This window comes from Eptesicus fuscus, chromosome 2, assembly GCF_027574615.1.
Source record: "Eptesicus fuscus isolate TK198812 chromosome 2, DD_ASM_mEF_20220401, whole genome shotgun sequence".
Taxonomy (NCBI): domain Eukaryota; kingdom Metazoa; phylum Chordata; class Mammalia; order Chiroptera; family Vespertilionidae; genus Eptesicus; species Eptesicus fuscus.
Window position 1 is genome coordinate 11896961 of NC_072474.1, and position 19216 is coordinate 11916176.

The 19216-nt window shown below is 37.8% G+C and overlaps 1 pseudogene; it reads right to left on the reverse strand.

Moving 5' to 3' along the window:
* Positions 1-12398: 12398 nt before the first annotated feature.
* On the reverse strand, positions 12399-13205 carry LOC114228098 (phospholipid scramblase 3-like; annotated as a pseudogene).
* Positions 13206-19216: the final 6011 nt, after the last annotated feature.

The window sequence follows — 19216 nt, forward strand, 5'->3', positions numbered from 1 at the left end:
TCTCTGCCTCTCCCTCTCTCTTCCACACTCTCTAAAAATCAATGGAAACATATCCTCAGGTGAGGATAAAAAAAAAAAAAAATGTCATATCCTAGAAATGTCATATCCTATGAAAGAGACATCTTGAAAATTCTTAAAGAAAGTTGTCATTTTTCTGTGGTGAAGGGACTAGAGTCCGTGTTGAGGAAAACACCTTGGTGGCTGCAGTGGCTGGCAATGGCTGCAGCAGCGGGTTGATGGGGCTGGCGTCTTCCCCTGATCAGCCCGGTCGCCTCCCACAGAAGGAGGCCAGACTGCAGCTTAGGCCCGCTCCCCTCTTCTCAGTTTAAATCCAGGAGTTTTAAACAATGTTTAGTAAATGATTAGCATGTGATCCCACTGCAGTTCAGGTGGCAAGGCAATTTGTCTGGTGGAGTGACTTTCTGCAGCAGTTTTAACGCATGCCAGAGATGTTCCCACATGTGCTAAGCCACGCCTCTGCGTGTACATTCATTTATTCCCATTGACTGGTGAATGCATGCCTTTATTAGATCTATCCTATCTAATAAAAGGGTAATATGCAAATTGATCATCACTCCAACACACAAGATGGCCGCCCCCATGTCGCCAAAGATGGCCGCCCCCATGTGGACACAAGATGGCCACCACAAGATGGCCAGCAGGGGAGGGCAGTTACGGGCGATCAGGCCAGAGGGGAGGGCAGTTGGGAGGGACCAGGCCTGCAAGGGAGGGCAGTTGGGGGCAATCAGGCCTGCAGGAGAGGGCAGTTGGGAGAGGGGCATGCCTGCAGGGGAGGGCAGTTAGGGGCCACCAGGCTGGCAAGGGAGGGCAGTTAGTGGTGACTGGGCCAGCAGGGGAGGGCAGTTGGGGGCGACCAGGCCTGCAGGAGAGGACAGGTAGGTGTGACCAGGCTGGCAGGGGAAGGCAGTTAGGGGCAATCAGGCTGGCAGGGTCGTGGTTAGGGGGTGATCAGGGTGGCAGGCAGAAGCAGTTAGGGGCAATCAGGCAGGCAGGCAGGCAGGCAGGCGAGCGAGCAGTTGGGAGCCAGCAGTCCTGGATTGTGTGAGGGATGTCCGACCGGGATCAGGCCTAAACGGGCAGTCAGACATTCCTCAAGGGGTCCCAGATTGGAGACAGTGTAGGCTGGGCTGAGGGACACCCCCCACCATGCACGAATTTTGTGCACCGGGACTCTAGTTCAGTATAAACTTAAAATTTCTGTAATACATATAGAAAACTTTTCTGTTAAGTTAAACTTTTAATACATAATTTTAATTACACAAAAGTGACTACATAAGTACTAGTAAAAAAAGGTAAACTAACTAACTGGCTAATTTTTTAACATATGCATTTAGAAAACCAACTTTCCACTTTAACAGACACCCCCTTGCCCAAATTAGTTCCTTATATTGAGGTTTTACTATACTAGAATAAGTGAGTTTTCAATATTGCTTGAGTAATAAGAAAACATTGATCCATTGGCTTTCAGGAACTCTATAGTAAAGTGAGGGAAATGAAATCTTTGGAATTAGACAAAATTATTTTTTAATTCCAATAGGCCATTTTTTGTTTGACTTGGAGAAGTGACTTCTCAAAATTATAGCTTATTCATCTTTAAAATAAGGAAGGTATTGCTTAGTTATGAAAGAAAATATGTGATTACTTCTGATCATTTCTAATAATGCATGCCCATTATGTTGAATGACATATGCTTGGCAGAAAAAAATAAACACCTGATTTCTTAAAAATAAATGTTTTTTTTTATATTAGGCTAGCATACTATTCTTCTTGAAATATGTTATTTTTGAAAGATAAAACTAATGTATTTTTATAGTTTTTTGTAAAATTTGAAAAGGTATACTTGTATGAGCCATAATTCTTTTTAAATTTTTTGTCTTTTTTTCCAAAGTTACATTTTTTAGGGGAGAATAAGAAGTGATTTTGCATACATACTAGTTATATATCAGACTGGTAAATGAAGACTGTCATGTTTACAAATAGCCTTATCTAACTAGTTAATAGTTAGGAGTTAGTCCTATTTTTTATGATTTTTATTTTTATAAATCTTTATTTTAGAAAGTATTACATTTGCTCCCTTTTCCCCCATTGACCCCTGCTTGGCCCCCTGACACTGTCCCCCCACCCCCACCCCAGGCCTTCACTACCCTATTGTCTGTGTCCATAGGTTGTGTATACATACATACAGTTTCTTTGGCTGATCTCTTCCCACCCACCCACTGGTCTCTGCCATCCCTCTGAGATTCCACTGTAGTCTCACTTTTTCTAAATATCTATGTTGGCAACCTAACAACCACCTCAGCCTGCTGGGGTATTCAGTAAATATAAATACTCACAATTAAAAAATTATCTTGTGATTCAGTGGTTGAGTGTTGACCTATGAACCAGGAGGTCATAGTTTGATTCCCGGTCAGAGCATATACCTGGTTGTGGGCTCGACCTCCAATGTGGGGCATGCAGGAGGTAGCCAATCAATGCTTCTCTCTCATCATTGATGTTTGTATCTCTCTCTTTCTCTCGCCCTTCCTCTCTGAAATCAATAAAGATAATTTTAAAAAATTATCTCATTTAAACAAGCAGTTAAAAACTAATCTACAGAAAAAATAAAATAGTAATTTAATAGGATAATTTTGGAAAACTGAAACCACATTTAGTAACCATTCAAATGTATAATAAGTTCAAAAATTTTTATGCAACTATTCAACTACTCGTAAATATTGAACTTAAAGGATATTATGTTACAAATATACCATATCAGTTGTATCTAATGTCAAATTTTAAAGTGCTTTTAAAAACGTCAATTTTCATAGAACATTCTTTATGTGCTATAATGATGCTGTCATTTACATGCACTATGCATTGCATCCTCACGTGGCTCATTTTTAGATAAGTAAGCTTAGGCAAAAGTAACATCAAGTGACCCAGGTTACTGTCCCATGACACAGACAGCCAGGGATCAATAGAATGGATGGAATTTAATTCAGGTCCATTTGATTCCATTGTCTGTTTTATATGCGCCACCCATGGATCCAGATAATTGCAGAATTTGCTTTGAATGGCTGTCTATTGTACCTTCTGCCTATTACCACTAGCTAGCAAGATTTTTGTGGAGCTATAATTTATGTAGTTTTTATTATGTGGATAATTCTTTTGTATCCTTTACATTTTAGAAAATTATTATAAAATTCAAAAATCTTTTCAAATTATATCCCCTTTCTTCACAGCACACCCTTTTTAAAAGCACTAGGTGCCAATTTGAGTGGTGCAAATTAGCATAGACAGCTTCATTTCATCCAAAACTTGAATTTAACTATGATCAAGCTAGGAATTTTAGGTTCACTTTCTCTCATTTCATAAATAAATTTTAAACCATACACATTACACATTTTATTTCTCAAAAACTTTTATGATAGTAAAGACAAATAATTATTAAAGTATAATTGGTAATCTTTCTCTAAAAAGTAAATAAATAATGAAACTAGGTGATATTTGTTATCATTTGAATTGAATGTATAGCTCCACTTTTATTGACTTTTGGATAATGTGTTTAGTAGGTAAAGTCATATGAAAAAGTCAAATAAAATATAATACCTTTATTTATTAGTTCCTATTACTATTATAAAATATAACTCTAGATACATAAAGTAGCAATATTTATCATATTTATATCATTGTAACATTGTTATTGTTTTCAGAAAAGAAAAGATTATAATACCCAACTTTGAGCTCAATGGCCTCTTCTATAAGTTTTTAAAGATCTACGTAGTTTCATATACTGAAGCAGTCTAAATATAGATAGGGACACCCAGCAATGGACAGTAATAGTTCAAATTCACAATGAGACATGCAGCACTAACATTAGTGCTGTAATCCATTTTACACACATGCATGTGTGTGTGTGTGTGTGTGTGTGTGTGTGTGTGTGTGTGTGTGTGTGTGAAAGAGAGGTCAGCTGTGGTGAGGAGTGCAGAGTTCATATAACTGATATTATTTCAGAAATCCAACTGTAGATCTTGTGAAGAATTACAAATAGGCTCTGCTCTCTGAATTTCAATAATAACGAATACATTTATTTCCTGCTATGAAATTAACATTTGAATTCTGTCACAACTGAATATATGTTTTCCTTGGGCCTGACCATTACATTGTATTTAAGAATAAAACATTCTGGCTTGTAATTAAGCTTTTCTGAATAAAGAGTTATCTCTGTCTTCCATAAATTTAAACCTAAAAATTAATTATGAGGAAGTCCATGGAATTGTATTAATGTCTTACTTCTTTCATGATTGACCATAAGTAAAACATTTTCCATTTGTTTATTCATATGTAAATCATAATAAAGAAGCCATTTTCACTAATATTCAGTTTTTTCCTAGAGAAATTCCAATGAAAGCACTCAAGAAAACAATCTAGCCCTAGCCTGTTTGGCTCAGTGGATAGAGCGTTGGCTTGTGGACTCAAGGGTCCCAAGTTCTATTCTGGTCAAGGGTACTACCTTGGTTGCAGGCTCATCCCTGGCCTGGGCCTTGGTCGGGGTGCATGTTGGAGGCAACCAATCGATGTGTTTTTCTCACATAGATATTTCTCTCTGTCTGTCCCTCTCTCTTCCACTCTCTCTAAAAATCAATGGAAAAATATCCTCAGGTGAGGATTTAAAAGAAAAGAAGACAATCTAATAAAACTATTTTATATATGAAAGCTCTGAAAACATTTAAAATCCATCAAAAATAGAAACACTAAAATAAAAAGAGCCAGAACAAAATTACCTTTTGACAAGTAAGAGTATAAAGGAAAGCTATATTGTTTTATTTCCACTAGGCAACCACTATCCAGAAAAATTATTTTCTCCTACTGATTTTCATAGTGAACAAACAAGTTTATTTGCTTTCAAATAAATATAATAGTTTGATATTTGTATCTTATGACCTGTTCAGGAAACACAAAATATAGTAAACTAGATTATTATGCATGATAATTCTAAAAAATTATGTATACTAGTAATTCAGTAAAAACATCCCTTTGTGTTGTCTTCCTAAAGGTCCCTGCCTATTGGTAAGTGTTTTTAAATGCATTTAGGAACTTGTTCTTAATAATATGGTGATTGAATGTCATAGACATGTATGAGATTATCTTGCCTTTTCACTTGTTCCATTTTTAATGGAACTTTCCCAACATTAAAATATGCTCAAAGGATATATTCCTAGAAGTGGTATTTTTAGGTGAAATGGAAGTTCCATTTTTAACTTTTTGAGGAAACTCCATACTATTTCCACAGTGGCTGCACCAGTCTGCATTCCAACCAGCAGTGCACGAGGGTTCCTTTTTCTCCGCATCTTCACCAGCACTTGTCGTTTGTTGATTTGTTATTGATAGCCATTCTGACTTTTTCTCAGAAATTCCTTACAGCAATCCCTTTAACATTTATTGTAGTGCTGGCTTGGTGGTGATGAATTCCTTTAGCCTTTTTTTGTCTGGGAATCTCTTTATCTGACTGTCTATTTTGAATGATAACCTGAAATCAGAAACAGCAATCAGAAAGGATATATACAGTCCTAAGTTCATAGCAGCACAATCTACAATAGCTAAGATTTGGAAACTGCCTAAGTGCCCATCAGCAGATGAATGGATTAGAAAACTGTGGTACTTCTACACAATGGAATACTATGCTGCTGTAAAAAAAGAAGGAATTCTTACAATTTGCAATAGCATGGATGGACATGGAGAGCATCATGCTAAGCAAAATAAGCCAGTTGGAGAAAGATAAATATCATATGATCTTACTCATTTGTGGAATATAATCAACAACATCAACTGATGAACAAAAATAGATCCAGAGGGGGAAATATTTTAGAATATAATAGAAGTAACCCTATTATTTGCAGATTTTTAATATTTCCTACAACTTTTGTGATATCATACTATGTTAGTATAGTTTTGGTAATATTATTATACTTAAAATCCTTTTTTTCTTGAAATTTAAAATTTTATTGCATGTAATATTATTATGTGTAAGATCATCTTTCTTGAATAATTGGTGTTTATTGCATATAACATTATTATATTTAAAATCATTTTTCTTGAAATAAAAATAATAATAAAATAAAAAATATGCTCAATGCTCTTCTGTTTAAAATAAGCAAACAAAAACTTCCTCTTGATCCCAGTTTTTGCTCCAGAACTCTGCTAGCCTTCCCTAACTTTTATTTCTTTTATTTTCACTGAGATTATTTTATTTGAAAACAATATCAAGAAGAAAGAAAAAACTTTTTGATGTCATTGCTGTTTCCTACTTCTGGAAGATGTGTAATATGCATATGCATGGAAGTAAAGATATACATATATTAATTAATCCCATCCAAACTCTCTAAAGTGTGTTTTTCTCAGCTATTCTTTTTGTTTTTTGCAAGTTTTTTACCACTAGTTGGAAATACTAATTGTTTACTTTTGTTTAAAGTGCTCTTTCTAATTTCTTATTTCAAGAGGAAAAGTCATTAACATAGTAAATTGGCATTGTCTGAGCAATTGACCCACCCTTTCCTCCTTTTTTCCTTTCCTTAAAGGATTATTGAATGCCCTCTGAGAAGTACATGGTGAGGATGCAGAGCAAAATCATACACATTTCCTGCTGTCAAGAAGTTTATTATCTGCTTAAGAAAACCATTTTAAAGTTTTAAGCTAGAATATGGCTATCATTTCAGAAAGATTCTCCTAACAACTTTGCAAAAGATAAAGGCAAGTGTGGATATAGGGAGGTCAGTTTAGTGCCTATTGAAATGATTTAGGAAAATATAATGAAGAAGGCATGGGGGACAGAATAAGAAAGAAGCATTCTAGGGGGGAAAAAAGAAAAGATGAACATGTATAGGACAAATACTGGAATCTGAAAGTGGGCAGAGTAGGACACAGCCTAAGACAGAAACCCGCATTTAATACGTAGACATGTAAGAGGGAACATGATCAAGAAGTGTCCTGAAAGCCAATGGAGAGGAATGTCACCAGAAGCAGGGTCTACGATGTTAACTAAAGTAGGGTCGGTAAGGTAAGGCCAGCACCAAAATATTTCATTCAACTAGGGGATACTGTTGACAGTTTTTAGAAGTAGTTGTGGTGCTTGATGTTTTAGGCCTGGTTAAAGTATTTCGAAAAATGGCAGGTGAGAAAATGAAGACAGCATGGTATGTGTCAGAGGAAAGGCCAGTAGAGAAGCTGAAATAATATTCTTTCCTTAGGAAGAGATGAGAAAAATGGGCTGATTGTAAAGCAAATATTAACGACTTTATAAAGAAAAGTTAAATGAGTTGCCATTTATTCAATATCTTTTTATTTAGTCCTATGCTGTATACTATTATGTTCTGATTGCTGGAAGCAACATTCATGGAGCAATGAATAAGAAGAGGTCATTGTTTTCATTAGAAGGATTAAGAATAAGAGTTAATGCACTAGATAATTTCAGAAACTGGTAACTTCTGTGGGGGAAATGTGGTAGAACTTGATTGGGAAGTTGGAGGATAGTTCACTTTGGTGATCTATGTAGGACTTAATGGGGAGATGAAATGTGAAATGCCTGAATGAGCAGGAGGTTTTGTGTGGGCATTCCAGTGCAGGAGCAAAGCTGGCATGTGTGAGGAACAAATAAAAGTCAATTTTAAATGAATAAGATCTGATCTATATTTTTAGAGATTCTCTTATTTCCATAGTTTTTCATTTAATTTTACTAATATTCATTCACCAAGACCTTTATATATGTCAACACTAGGAGCTGTGCACACATGAACTGAGGGAATAATTTTTTACTATTTGCTCAGCTACTTATTAGTTTAGTGAAAGAAAATGTATTAAAACTTTCCAATAAAAACTCTTATTTCACTAAAAATGCCTATCACTACTGAAGAGACACTAAAGTAGAAACAATTGTCTAATACAAAGGCCATACTATCCCCAAGTTCATTGAAAAAAATCTGTGATGCCCTAAGTGATAGAACCGTTGGAAAAAATGTTGTTTCCTCATTGCTTCCAGTCTAGGTCTACTGTCCTTTTTGGACAAAACTACTAGCCCTTTCTTCCTGATTATCTTTAAAAGATGTATATAATGAAAACCAACACATATTTACTGCTTTATCCATCTCTTTATTTTGTTTACAACCAAACTATCTTTCTTCTGAAAAACAGTTTCATTTTTTAGTAATGCAAATTGCTTGCAAATTTTTAAAAATATTTTTGGACCATTCAATGCTCCTAATTTCTCTATCATCCCCATTTCTCAGTTTCAATTTGTGAATTTCAGTTCGAATACACTCCCTTTTAATCCTTGACAGAAACCACTATGTTTGAATTATCCATTCCTCACTTTATTTTTCTGTTGTTGTTTTTTTTTTTTTAATTTCATTTTATTACAGAGAAAAATTTATCATACTTGGTTGTTCCTTGCTTCATGATAACTGTGGTAGCCATGCAGAATGGACTTGTGGACCAGCTGTAAGGAGTGAAAGTGTCATTTTTACTACTTTAGCTCATGCTCATCTTGAAAGACCACTGAACAACAACCGAGGAAGGCAAAGGGGCAGAATCGAGCCATGTGTTACTTCCTAGCACATGGGACTCCTCTAACAGCAATCTTTGCTCCATGGATTGCTCTGGAGCAATGGGTCGGCTCTGGTTATGTCAGTTCCATATCACAGTCTGACAGCTTCCCTTGCATAAACCTGCTTCTACCACTTTTTGTTTTAAAAAATTACTTCTCCAAAACTTTGTGAACCTCTAACTTCATCTCAGTGACTGTTTCCTAGAGAATCAAACCTGCATCTGTACGTAATTCGCCTGCCCCCTACCCATTAGTGTGCTTGCTGTCTTGAACTGGCCCTTCAGAGCTGATTTTTATGTGTATTTTATGAGCCATTTATTAAACATAGCCACTATAAAATTAAATTATATAAACTTACAATAAACCAATAACATCAAAAAACATGAGTACTGTATACTTATTAGTCCTACATAGTTTGCTACATTTTCCTGTTATGCCTTTGAGGTGATTTAGGTCTGTGTATGTATGTGGAAGTGCTCTATAATGTCCTATGGCATGTCTCTTCCCAACTCCACCTTCAGTGACATCACTTTTACTTTAAAATAAGCCATAGTGAGAGTGCTGACGCAATAGGGATTGATACACTCTGCAAATCAGCTCCCCGCCCCTCTGCAAGTCAGTTGTTAAACATTTGCCAGCACATCAATGCTCCTGACTGATTCTTCTCAGCTTCCTTTTTAGCTTTCCTCTTCTAGCAGACTTCTCAGTGTATTCTAAGACTCTGGCTTTTGCCCTCCTCCATAGCTCTGCTTTTATGTTAGAGATTCCATCTAACTCCATGATAGATAGATAGATGATAGATAGATAGATAGATAGATAGATAGATAGATAGATAGATAGATAGATAGATATAGATAGACAGGTAGATAGGCAGGTAGATAGATGGATGGATGATAGATAGAGATAATAAACTTTCTAAAGCAAAATTCCAGCAATCCCTAGCAGCTCTGCAGAATGCTTTTGTCCTGGGATGGTAGCACCCGAGTGATGCACCACAGCATCCACCTGAATGTTACTTGGATCTGCCAAGTTTGTTACCAAGTTTGTTGCCCCTCCTTAAAAGATGCCATGCCTTTCTTGGTTTTCTTAGCTAATTAGCGCCAGCTCCTCTTTACCCTATTGTTACTTCTTTTCATTATTCTTGTTTATATGGTCATACTATAGAAAGCATTGCTCATTTTCTGGTGTGTTTTTCCTATAGAATAATAATAATAATAAAACAACCTTAAAGGTAGCGCCTGTAAATTATTTACTATATCTCTCCAGTGCCTAGATGGATCCATGGACAATGTTAAAAAGTCAAAACTATGTATTCTATAACTAATAAATAACAGTGTTACAGAAGTATTTGCCTAAAATTTCTATTACTTGACAGCATAGGTATCAGCCTGCTGTACTTGAAACAGAAAATTAAGTACATTGTTACTGAACCATGAACCAAGTAGAGGTTTGACATAATCAATAAAATGTTTACTAATAGTGACACTGCTCTAGATTTTTAAAACATGTGTATGCAAACCCAATAATTATGTCCATTCAAAGTTATGCATTGTGATTTACAGAAAGGGAAAAAAAAAAGCTTTCCACAAAGAAATTATTTGTCTCTAAAGATTATTTTCTTCCATTCCCTTTGATTTTCTGATAAAATTAATGGGTTTAGACATGTTGAACTGGATTCCTGAGACAAACTATAAGAATTAATCTGGTAAAATGTAGAGTACAATTTCTCACAATTTCATAGTTTTTATTTGCCAGTTAACTCTACATGTCATGTGAGGTAATAGAAATTGTTTCACAGTATTGAAGATTATTTTATTCATGCAATGCTTATAGATTTGTACTAACAGAAATATAGTTAATGTTTGAATAGTCTGATATGTTCTAACTGCTATAATTGCCTTGAAACTAACATAGCTTGAAATGGTTATCAGCCAGTCAAATTGTTTCATTTGTTTTTGCTATGCTCCATTGGGCATCCTACTACCTTTTAGTTGATATCAACTCGTAAATATGCCATTTAGCGGTTCAAGAAAAGAACTGATCTCTTATGAAGGTTATCTCCAGGGAGAGAGAAAGATTTAGGGCACTACAAATCAATAAGCAAGTAGTTCCTATAATATGATACAAATTACATGACTATGTTTAACTAAATTATTTTTTCAGATAGCAGTTTCACAGTGCTATAAAAACAATGCAAATACTTTGACATGCCACACTGCTACATATATGAGATGTCTTAATAGGTATTTTAATATATACTCCCATTGAGAAATGAAATGCAGAATGAAGAAGAGGTTTATGCTAGTGCTCAATTCCCAATGCAGTGTCTTCAATGTAGGGTGGTTTTGTTGATAAAATATTGGATTTTGTTCTGAAATTTTTGAATATTTTAAATGCCATTCTATACTTCATGTATATTATCATGCTGATATTTTTGTACAGTGAACAATGGAAAACTCATACATTTATAATTTCACAGGACAGAAATCATTTTAATATGGATATGTTTTAGAACACATTAAAATAATGAATTAGTGAAAATTTCAAAGGCACAATTAATAAATAACAGTTCATGTTATGGACTCAAAGTTGTATTCTTTTTTTTTTCTCTTTATTTCTTCAAAGTTTTATTCTAAGGCTATAGTATAAAGAGTTCTTTGTAAAATTATTTAATATTCATAAACATGTACTATTTATATTCTTAATATCAAGAGAATTCTAGCCTCATTGGGATATATAAATATGTAAATACTAGAGGTCCAGTGCACGAAATTCGTGCACTGGGGGGGGGGGGGTGGGCAGGGGCAGTGTTCCTCAGCCCGGCCTGCACCCTCTCACAGTCCGGGACCCCTCAGGGGATGTCCATCTGTCAGCTTAGGTCCACAGTTGGAAATCCTTCTCGCAGTCCAGAACCCCTCACTCCTCACCACCCGCCTGCTCGCTGGTCCTTACCACTGCTGAGAAACTTGGACTCCTTCCTCTGCAGTCACACAACTGTCACACACCAGGCAGCCACTCAGAAATATCTGGGTATCGGCCAACTTATGGAATTCTCCTTTATCTCTGTTCTCCTGAGCTGGACTCTGGATGTTGACTGTGGCATTCTCTTGGTCATCATTTTGTTTTTTCCCCAAAAACGTTACAAAGTTTATATGAATATAACATACAAAGATGCAGCTTCCTTTGTAAGAACAGGGAAGGGAGGGGTGGTTAAGTAAGGCACACGGAGCTGCAGCAAGCACCAGCTGAGGGGAGGGCCAAAGGGGAGAGGAGGTTGGCACTGGGGCCAAGGCCCTAGAGCAGTTGCTGGGGAAGTAGGGATCCCCTCTGAGTGCCACGTTCTGAGGCTGAACTAATTGGTCAAGCTGAGGCAGAGGTGGGTGGCCATATCAACAATCTTTGGTGCTGTTTACCCTTTCCCACCCCAGCTCTGTTGTAAAACCCCAGAGCCCTGGATTCCAAAGGCCCCATCCAGAGCAGAGGCCCTGGAAGGGGGTGAGAGGAAGTGAGTAGGACAAGTTTGAAAGCCGATATGCCTGTGTGCTGAGGGATGGCAGAGACAGAGGTGAGAGGTAGCAGGGGAAGGGCTCTCATACACAGCCTTCTGTGGGGGCCACAGTGGAGAAGGCCAGGGGAGGAGAGTAGGGATCTGGCACCATGGCCCCCGCCTCTTAGGCACCCCTGTCTGTCCTCTGCAGTGAACATGGAGGAAAGGGGCTGCCTCTGAGGAGGGGCCAGGCCAGGCCAGGTGACCATCTGAGTTCTGGCTGAGGTGATGGTCCTCACCCTGAGATGCCATCTAACTGGTGATGGCAGAGGACCCAGTGCCTCCTCGCTTCTCGAAGAACATGTAGTCAATGAGGAATGTGGCTCCCAGCACTACAGCCTTCACTCTCACGTCCACATCTAGCGGACACTGTAAGCCAAAGTCATCTGCATCCCTGAGGGCTCCTTGGAGCAGCGCCCCACCCCCACTCCCCACTGCTTGCTGATGCGGCCCACACTGTGGAACTCATCCTGAGTCCTCACCTCAAAGTTGGTGCCTGTGCCACAACCACAGGTCCAGCAGGGCCCCACCACTCGCAGGATCTTATGGCAATCAGCATCTTGAATGGAGAACTTAGAAGGAAGGGATGCCAGGTCTGCAGCACATGGACAATGGTGGTGCCTGGTGGCAACTGTACTTCCATCTCTCGGTCCCCGGAGTCCACCAGACGAATGCGGAGGGGCAGGTGGGCCCACAGCACAGACGTGCACAGCAGTTGCTCTCTTCAGCTGCCTGACCCAGGGCTGTCCACCCCTGAACACAGTTCATACCGGTTACTTGTCTCCCAGCCTAGGAGTGTTTCCACTCGCACAGCCCTCTGGTGAATCAGGATCTGATCAATCAGCACCAAGAATTTGAGGCCAGAAGGCACCTGGGCAGTGGCAAGAGGGGGGCAGCAGGCCCCAGGGCACTGGGACCGGGTGAGGGGAAGAGAGCGAAGCTGGGCGCAGGGGCAGGCATGTGGGCAGGCACTGGCACTAGTCTGAGCCCAGGATGCTGCACCTGCTCCGGGTACCCAGCAGTCACAAAGTAGGGAGGAGGGGGCAAGTATTCTTCCATAGGAAAGGGATGAGGGTTCGCGGGTTGTTGCTATACCAGAAGCTTAGTTCTAGAAGTGGAGGCAAGCTTGGGGACAGCCTGACAGACACAGAGGCGGACATAAAGACGAATAGGCAAATGTGGAGAGATGGCTGCGACAGGCGCCCACCCAGGGTCTCTTGGGTGGCGCCTCTGACTCGGGGAGAAACCGAAAGTGTCAGTGGGTGGGGCAGAGTACCTGGGACCCTGATTCCCTCTGGGGTTTGCAGAACCTCCCCCTTTCTTTGTTCTCCCATTCTCCATGGAGGCAGCTGTTGGCCACCAGCAGGATGGATGGGTCCATGATCAGAACTACAACCCGACCTCCAGGGAGGTTTCCTCACCCCTATGCGTCCCCGGCTCACCTGAAGCCCCTAAAGTAGTCGGGGTGCTCAGCACTTGAAGGCTCCTGAGAGTTCGTGGAGGCGGGCCCTTGGTCATCGGTTTTTATTTTTTTACTAAGTTTCTTCTATGTGCAGTGATCACACTTCCTCTTGAGCAGGGCAGGCTCAAGTGACCTGGAGGAAGCTGGCGGGATCCTTTCTTCCTTGTGGAGCATCTAGGGAGGGGAAGCGGCCGCAGTGTCCGAGGCCACGTTCCAGGAGGCGGGCAGTGCTGTTGGGATTGTGCCGGCAGTGCTGGTCCGTTGGTGCCTGGCCTGTCCTCTGGAGATTGAACCTGCAGGCCTACTAAGGGGGCCAGTCTCCAGTGCTTCCCCACCTCTGCCACTGAACGATTGGAGTCTGAGTGCTGAGAGGAGGGACCAAGAGGCCTGCCTTTCAGCCGCTCGCCAGTCACCGCTGCCACTGATTGATCAGCTCCCTAGCCTCGCATTCGGTGGAGCCTTCGGTCGTTTTGGATGTTATGGACCCTGGGTTTTTATATATTAGGATATGCATATGGCTAACCAATAATTTAAAGTTTAGAAATATTCTATCTTTATATTTCTGTGAGAATTATGTACTGTTATCTAGAAGAAAAATTTGCTTGTAGCCTCTTTTATTTGGACTTGTGAAATCTAGTCTGCCTTAACAGTCTGCCTCAACATCTAGAGAGGTGAAAGGGGTTTGCTGTGAGGAGAATGTCTGAAGCCACCACCATTACACTTCCGCCAATGCTACCTCTGTCGTTTTTTTCATGATCCATCCAAATGGGGCTGTTGAAAAGCAACACAATGCTAGCAGGTCCTCCCTCTTTGTTTCAGTTCATCTTGATAAAAGGACATAACCTTTTTACTCTTTTTGAGTGTTAGGAGAAGACAGTCTATATGTAATTTTTTCTGTAGAAGAAAAGTATGTATCTAGTTTCGGTTATTACTAGAATACGAGGAAGCCACTGATTTTCGTATTGTTACATGGAGGATATTTATTTTTTATTAAATTTTTATTGGAGTGGCATTGTTAATAAGGTTATATAGATTCCATTCTATAATACATTATCAGAATATTGTGGGTTGTGTGTTCACCACCGAAAGTCAAATCTTTTTTCGGTCACCACATATGTGCCTCCTTTACTATTTACTACCCCTCTTCCCTCTAGTATCACAATGTTGTCTGGGTCTATGAGTTTTTGTTTTCCTTGTTTGTTCATTTATTGCTTCAGTTTTTTGAGTGAAATCATATGGTCCTCAACTTTTTTTCTGTCTGACATATTTCACTTAACATGCTATTCTCAAGATTTGTCTGTTGTTGCAAATGGAAGTATTTCATCTTTTCTTGTGGCTGAGTAGTATTCCAGTGTATATACAACAAGTGTTGGAACGGTTGTGGAGGTAAACAAACCCTTAGTCACAGCTGATGAGAATGTAAATTGGTACAGCCACTACGGAAAACCGTGTGGAGGTTCCTCAAAAAATTTTTTTAAAAAGTTACCATATGACTCAGCAATCTCTCTTCTGGGTATCTATCCAAAAAATTTAAAAACACTTATTCATAAAGATATATGTACCCCTATATTCACTGAAGAATTATTCACATTGGCCAAGACATGGAAACAAGCAAAGTATCTTTTAATAGATGATTGGATAAAGAAGGTATAGTGCATATAAACAATAGGGTTTTAACCCTAATAAATATTGGTTGTATTTTCCTAATTCTGAAAAATAGAAGCACAAGCACATTGGCATGTTCTAGAAGTGAATAAGTCATTATTTTAAATCCACAATGAAATGGAGATATATTACAACTATTCAGCTCATTATGAAGAGTGCAGCGCTTCTATTTCTCTTGCAAAATACATCCCTAAGTAATATAAAATAGCTGAGCCAATGTAAAAGCAATCCCAGTTTATACTACCCACACCCAAACAAACACTAACAATTTTTCTTTTAATGTCTTAGTCTTCCTGGGGATGGGTAATTGGAGAGCTACTTTGCAATATTAGAAATTAGATAAGGAAGTGTTATTTATTAATTTTATTTTATTCATTTTTATAATCTTATATACATTGTCCCTCTGCTGCAATCTTCTCGGTGGGGTTCAGGATCTGAAGGAGGGGCTGACACACAAATGAAAATGCTGTACAAGAAATATGAATTTAGAAGGCATTGGGGTGCCAGATGGAACCTCTTTTGTGTAGAGGCACTCCAAGATCTGGCCTTGTCTGCTTTTTACTCAGTTTTAGATAAATATCTTGCCCTCAGTAAAGCCTGGCAAACACATAGCAGACAGTCTAAGGTCAGTAAAGATCAGTAAGGTCCAGGAAACATTTACTTGGATGCTATTAGGTCAGGAAATTGCTTCGAGCCACTGCTATCTCAACAGGAGCAATGGGTGCCTAGAGTTAGCCCTGCTAACGCTCAAGGTCTGCCGGCCTCCTGTGTTCATTGGTGCACACTCATGACAGTATTGGCAAGCAGTGGTTTCCCGCATCCATCTTCCAGCCCCCCACCTCTCCATATCCCTCTCCCCGCACACACACACTTTATTATTTTTTTTAATTTAAATTCTTTATTGTTGAAAGTATTACATATGTCTCCTTTTCCTCCCACTCACCTCTCCCTGGCCGCTTCCACCCTCCAGCACATGCCCTCACCCCTCTACAGTCTGTGTCCATTACTTATGCTTATATGCATGCATACAAGTCTTTTGGTTGATCTCTTACCCACCCTCCCAACCTCTCCCCTGCCTTCCCTCTGAGGTTTGACGGTCTGTTCAATGCTTCTATGTCTCTGGATCTACTTTTGTTCATCAGTTTATGTCGTTCATTATATTCCACAAATGAGTGAGATCATGTGATATTTAATTTTCTCCAGCTGGCTTATTTCGCTTAGCATAATGCTAAGTCCACACACACACACACACACACACACACACACACACACACTTGAAAAATGTAGAAGAAACATAGAAACATTGACCAGACTGTCAAACTTCAGAAAGAAGGCAGAGTGTGTGTGTTGAGGGTAGGGGGTGAGATCAATCAATGAACTCATATGCGTAATGTATAATCCATAGACACAGACAATAGGGTGGTGAAGGCCTGGGGAGGAGTCGGAGGTGGAGAAAGGTTAAAGGAGGAAAAAGGAGATATATGTAATAATTTCAACAATAAAGATTAGAAAAATAAATAAATAAAAATAAAATGTAGAAGACTTTAATATATTTCTCAGAATGTGATCTATCTGGTGAACAAAAAAAAAAGTGAGTTCAAAATGATAGGATGTATATTCTAATATATATACAAATAAAATGCATCTTTCTTTATTTTCATTCTTTCTTCATAACCCCCAACTCCACTGCTTGGGTTATTCTTTGCTTCTACTCTCAATCTCACAGTCACTTTCTCAAAAACTAATCCTTGTTTACAAGCTAGCATGCATTCCTCAACATTTTTTTTCTGGACTCCAATATTTATATTCAAGGCAGAGTTTTATAAGCTGTTGTTTTTTTTGTGTTGTTTTTTTTTTTTGGCAACAAAATAAGATATGTAATTTTTTAATCCATATAATTTATTTTTAATTTTTTTCAATTACAGTTGACATACAATATTATATTAGTTTCAGGTGTACAACATAGTAACTTTGTAGTAACTTACAAAATGATCACCCCAATAAGTCAAATACCCATCAGACACTATCCATAGTTATTATAGTATTATTGACTATAATCACTCTGCATTCTGTGATGTTTTTATATATGGCATTGTACTTCTTAATTACTTCACCTTTTTCACCCACTTCCCAAACCCCCTACCATCTGACAACCATTAATTTGTTCTCTGTATCTATGAGTTTGTCCCTGTTTTGTTTGTGTGGGTTTTTTGTTTTTGTTTTTTAGATTTCACATATAAGTGAAATCATGTGGTATTTTTATTTCTCTGTCTGACTTATTTCACTTAGCATAATACCCTCTAGGTCTATCCATGTTGTTGCAAATGAGAAGATTTCATTTTTTAGCTGAGTAACATTCATATATATATATATATATATATATATATATACACACACACACACACACACACACATACTTAACAATCTTTATCCATTTGTCTACTGATAACCCATATTATTTTTCACATAATAACAAAATAAAAAATTCTTCTAACTTATTTGATAATACTCTATTTTATTTTTAATGACTTTATAATATGTTGTGGTGCAGAGACAACATAGTACATCTAGCCCTTTAATAGGAATGGGTTTTGTTTTAAATTTTTTCTTCACCATTATTTAACACATATCATTGCATATATGTCTGTACACCTTGGTGTCTTTATTTTTAATTGATAAATTCCAGCACTTGGAATATACTACTTCACAGACTGTCTATATTTTTAATTTTGATTTTAATTTTAATAGATTTTGCCTGACTAATTTCAAAACAACAATTCTATCTGCCACATATGAGAATGCTCTTAACTCATATCTTGGGAAGCAACATATATTCCTTGTTGAATTGTTTCTGGTTTGATATACTGAAAGAGCTATTAGTTTACCATAATTTACTTATCTCTTACTATTGAATTTGTATATCTTTACATGGTTATGTTATTTGCTTTTTGCTGTCATTTTTGTCACAAAGATATGTATTTCCATAACTACCATTTCTTGGTGAATATTTTGTGGTATCTTTTGCCATACATAAGTGATTGACAGATGTAGTAGATATAGATATGAATGTAGACATAGATACATGGAACATGTTTTTTAAAGAATAATTTTATTTGACCTAAGCCTTTGGTTTGACTTACTTTAAAGTGTTAATGATCCTTTGTGAATGAAACAAGAGACTAACTTCCACCTAAAAGCTCATCAGCATTTAATTAAATAAGTAATCAAGGGGTAGTGGTAGAATTACTTTTAAGAAAAATAATTATTAGAAATTTAATGTATTTTTAAAAATTATACATAAAAATAGCTTAAACCTCTAAAACACAGAAAATGTGATAATTATCTGTACAAAGGCAAACAACTATATTTTGGATTCTTATAAGAAATCTGATTACAAGAAATGAACTGATGGCAAGCATTCCCAATGTCCCATCATTCAATTATATTGACCAAATAAGTGAGTAGGACCCCTCCCCAAATTATATTTATTCAGTAAGCTTACAGCCAGATAAATAAGAATTCCCCAAAATCTGAAATAAAATACCTGTAATGAGTTCATTGTGATTGCAACACTACTGATAAATTATTTAGATGAATTTGTATATGTTTTACTATAACACTTGGTAGGAAATGTAAAACAAATCCCCAAGGAAACTGTAAGCATCAGATAATACTTTCCTTTTCTATCAGCCCAAAAAGCAAAAGACCTTAATACTGCTGAAATACATTTTAGTTGACAAGTTTGGAAAACAGTGAGGTTATTTTTCAATGGAATGTATTAAAACACTGGTGAATATAATAAAATAAGTGGCACAGCAATAAGCTACTCTAATTAGGAAAATTGACAATTGAAGTCACAGATTAATTCTTGTTACGATAGATTATTATTAGAAATCTCATACAACTAATTTAGATTCTGCTAATATCAAGGCTTGTCATAAGC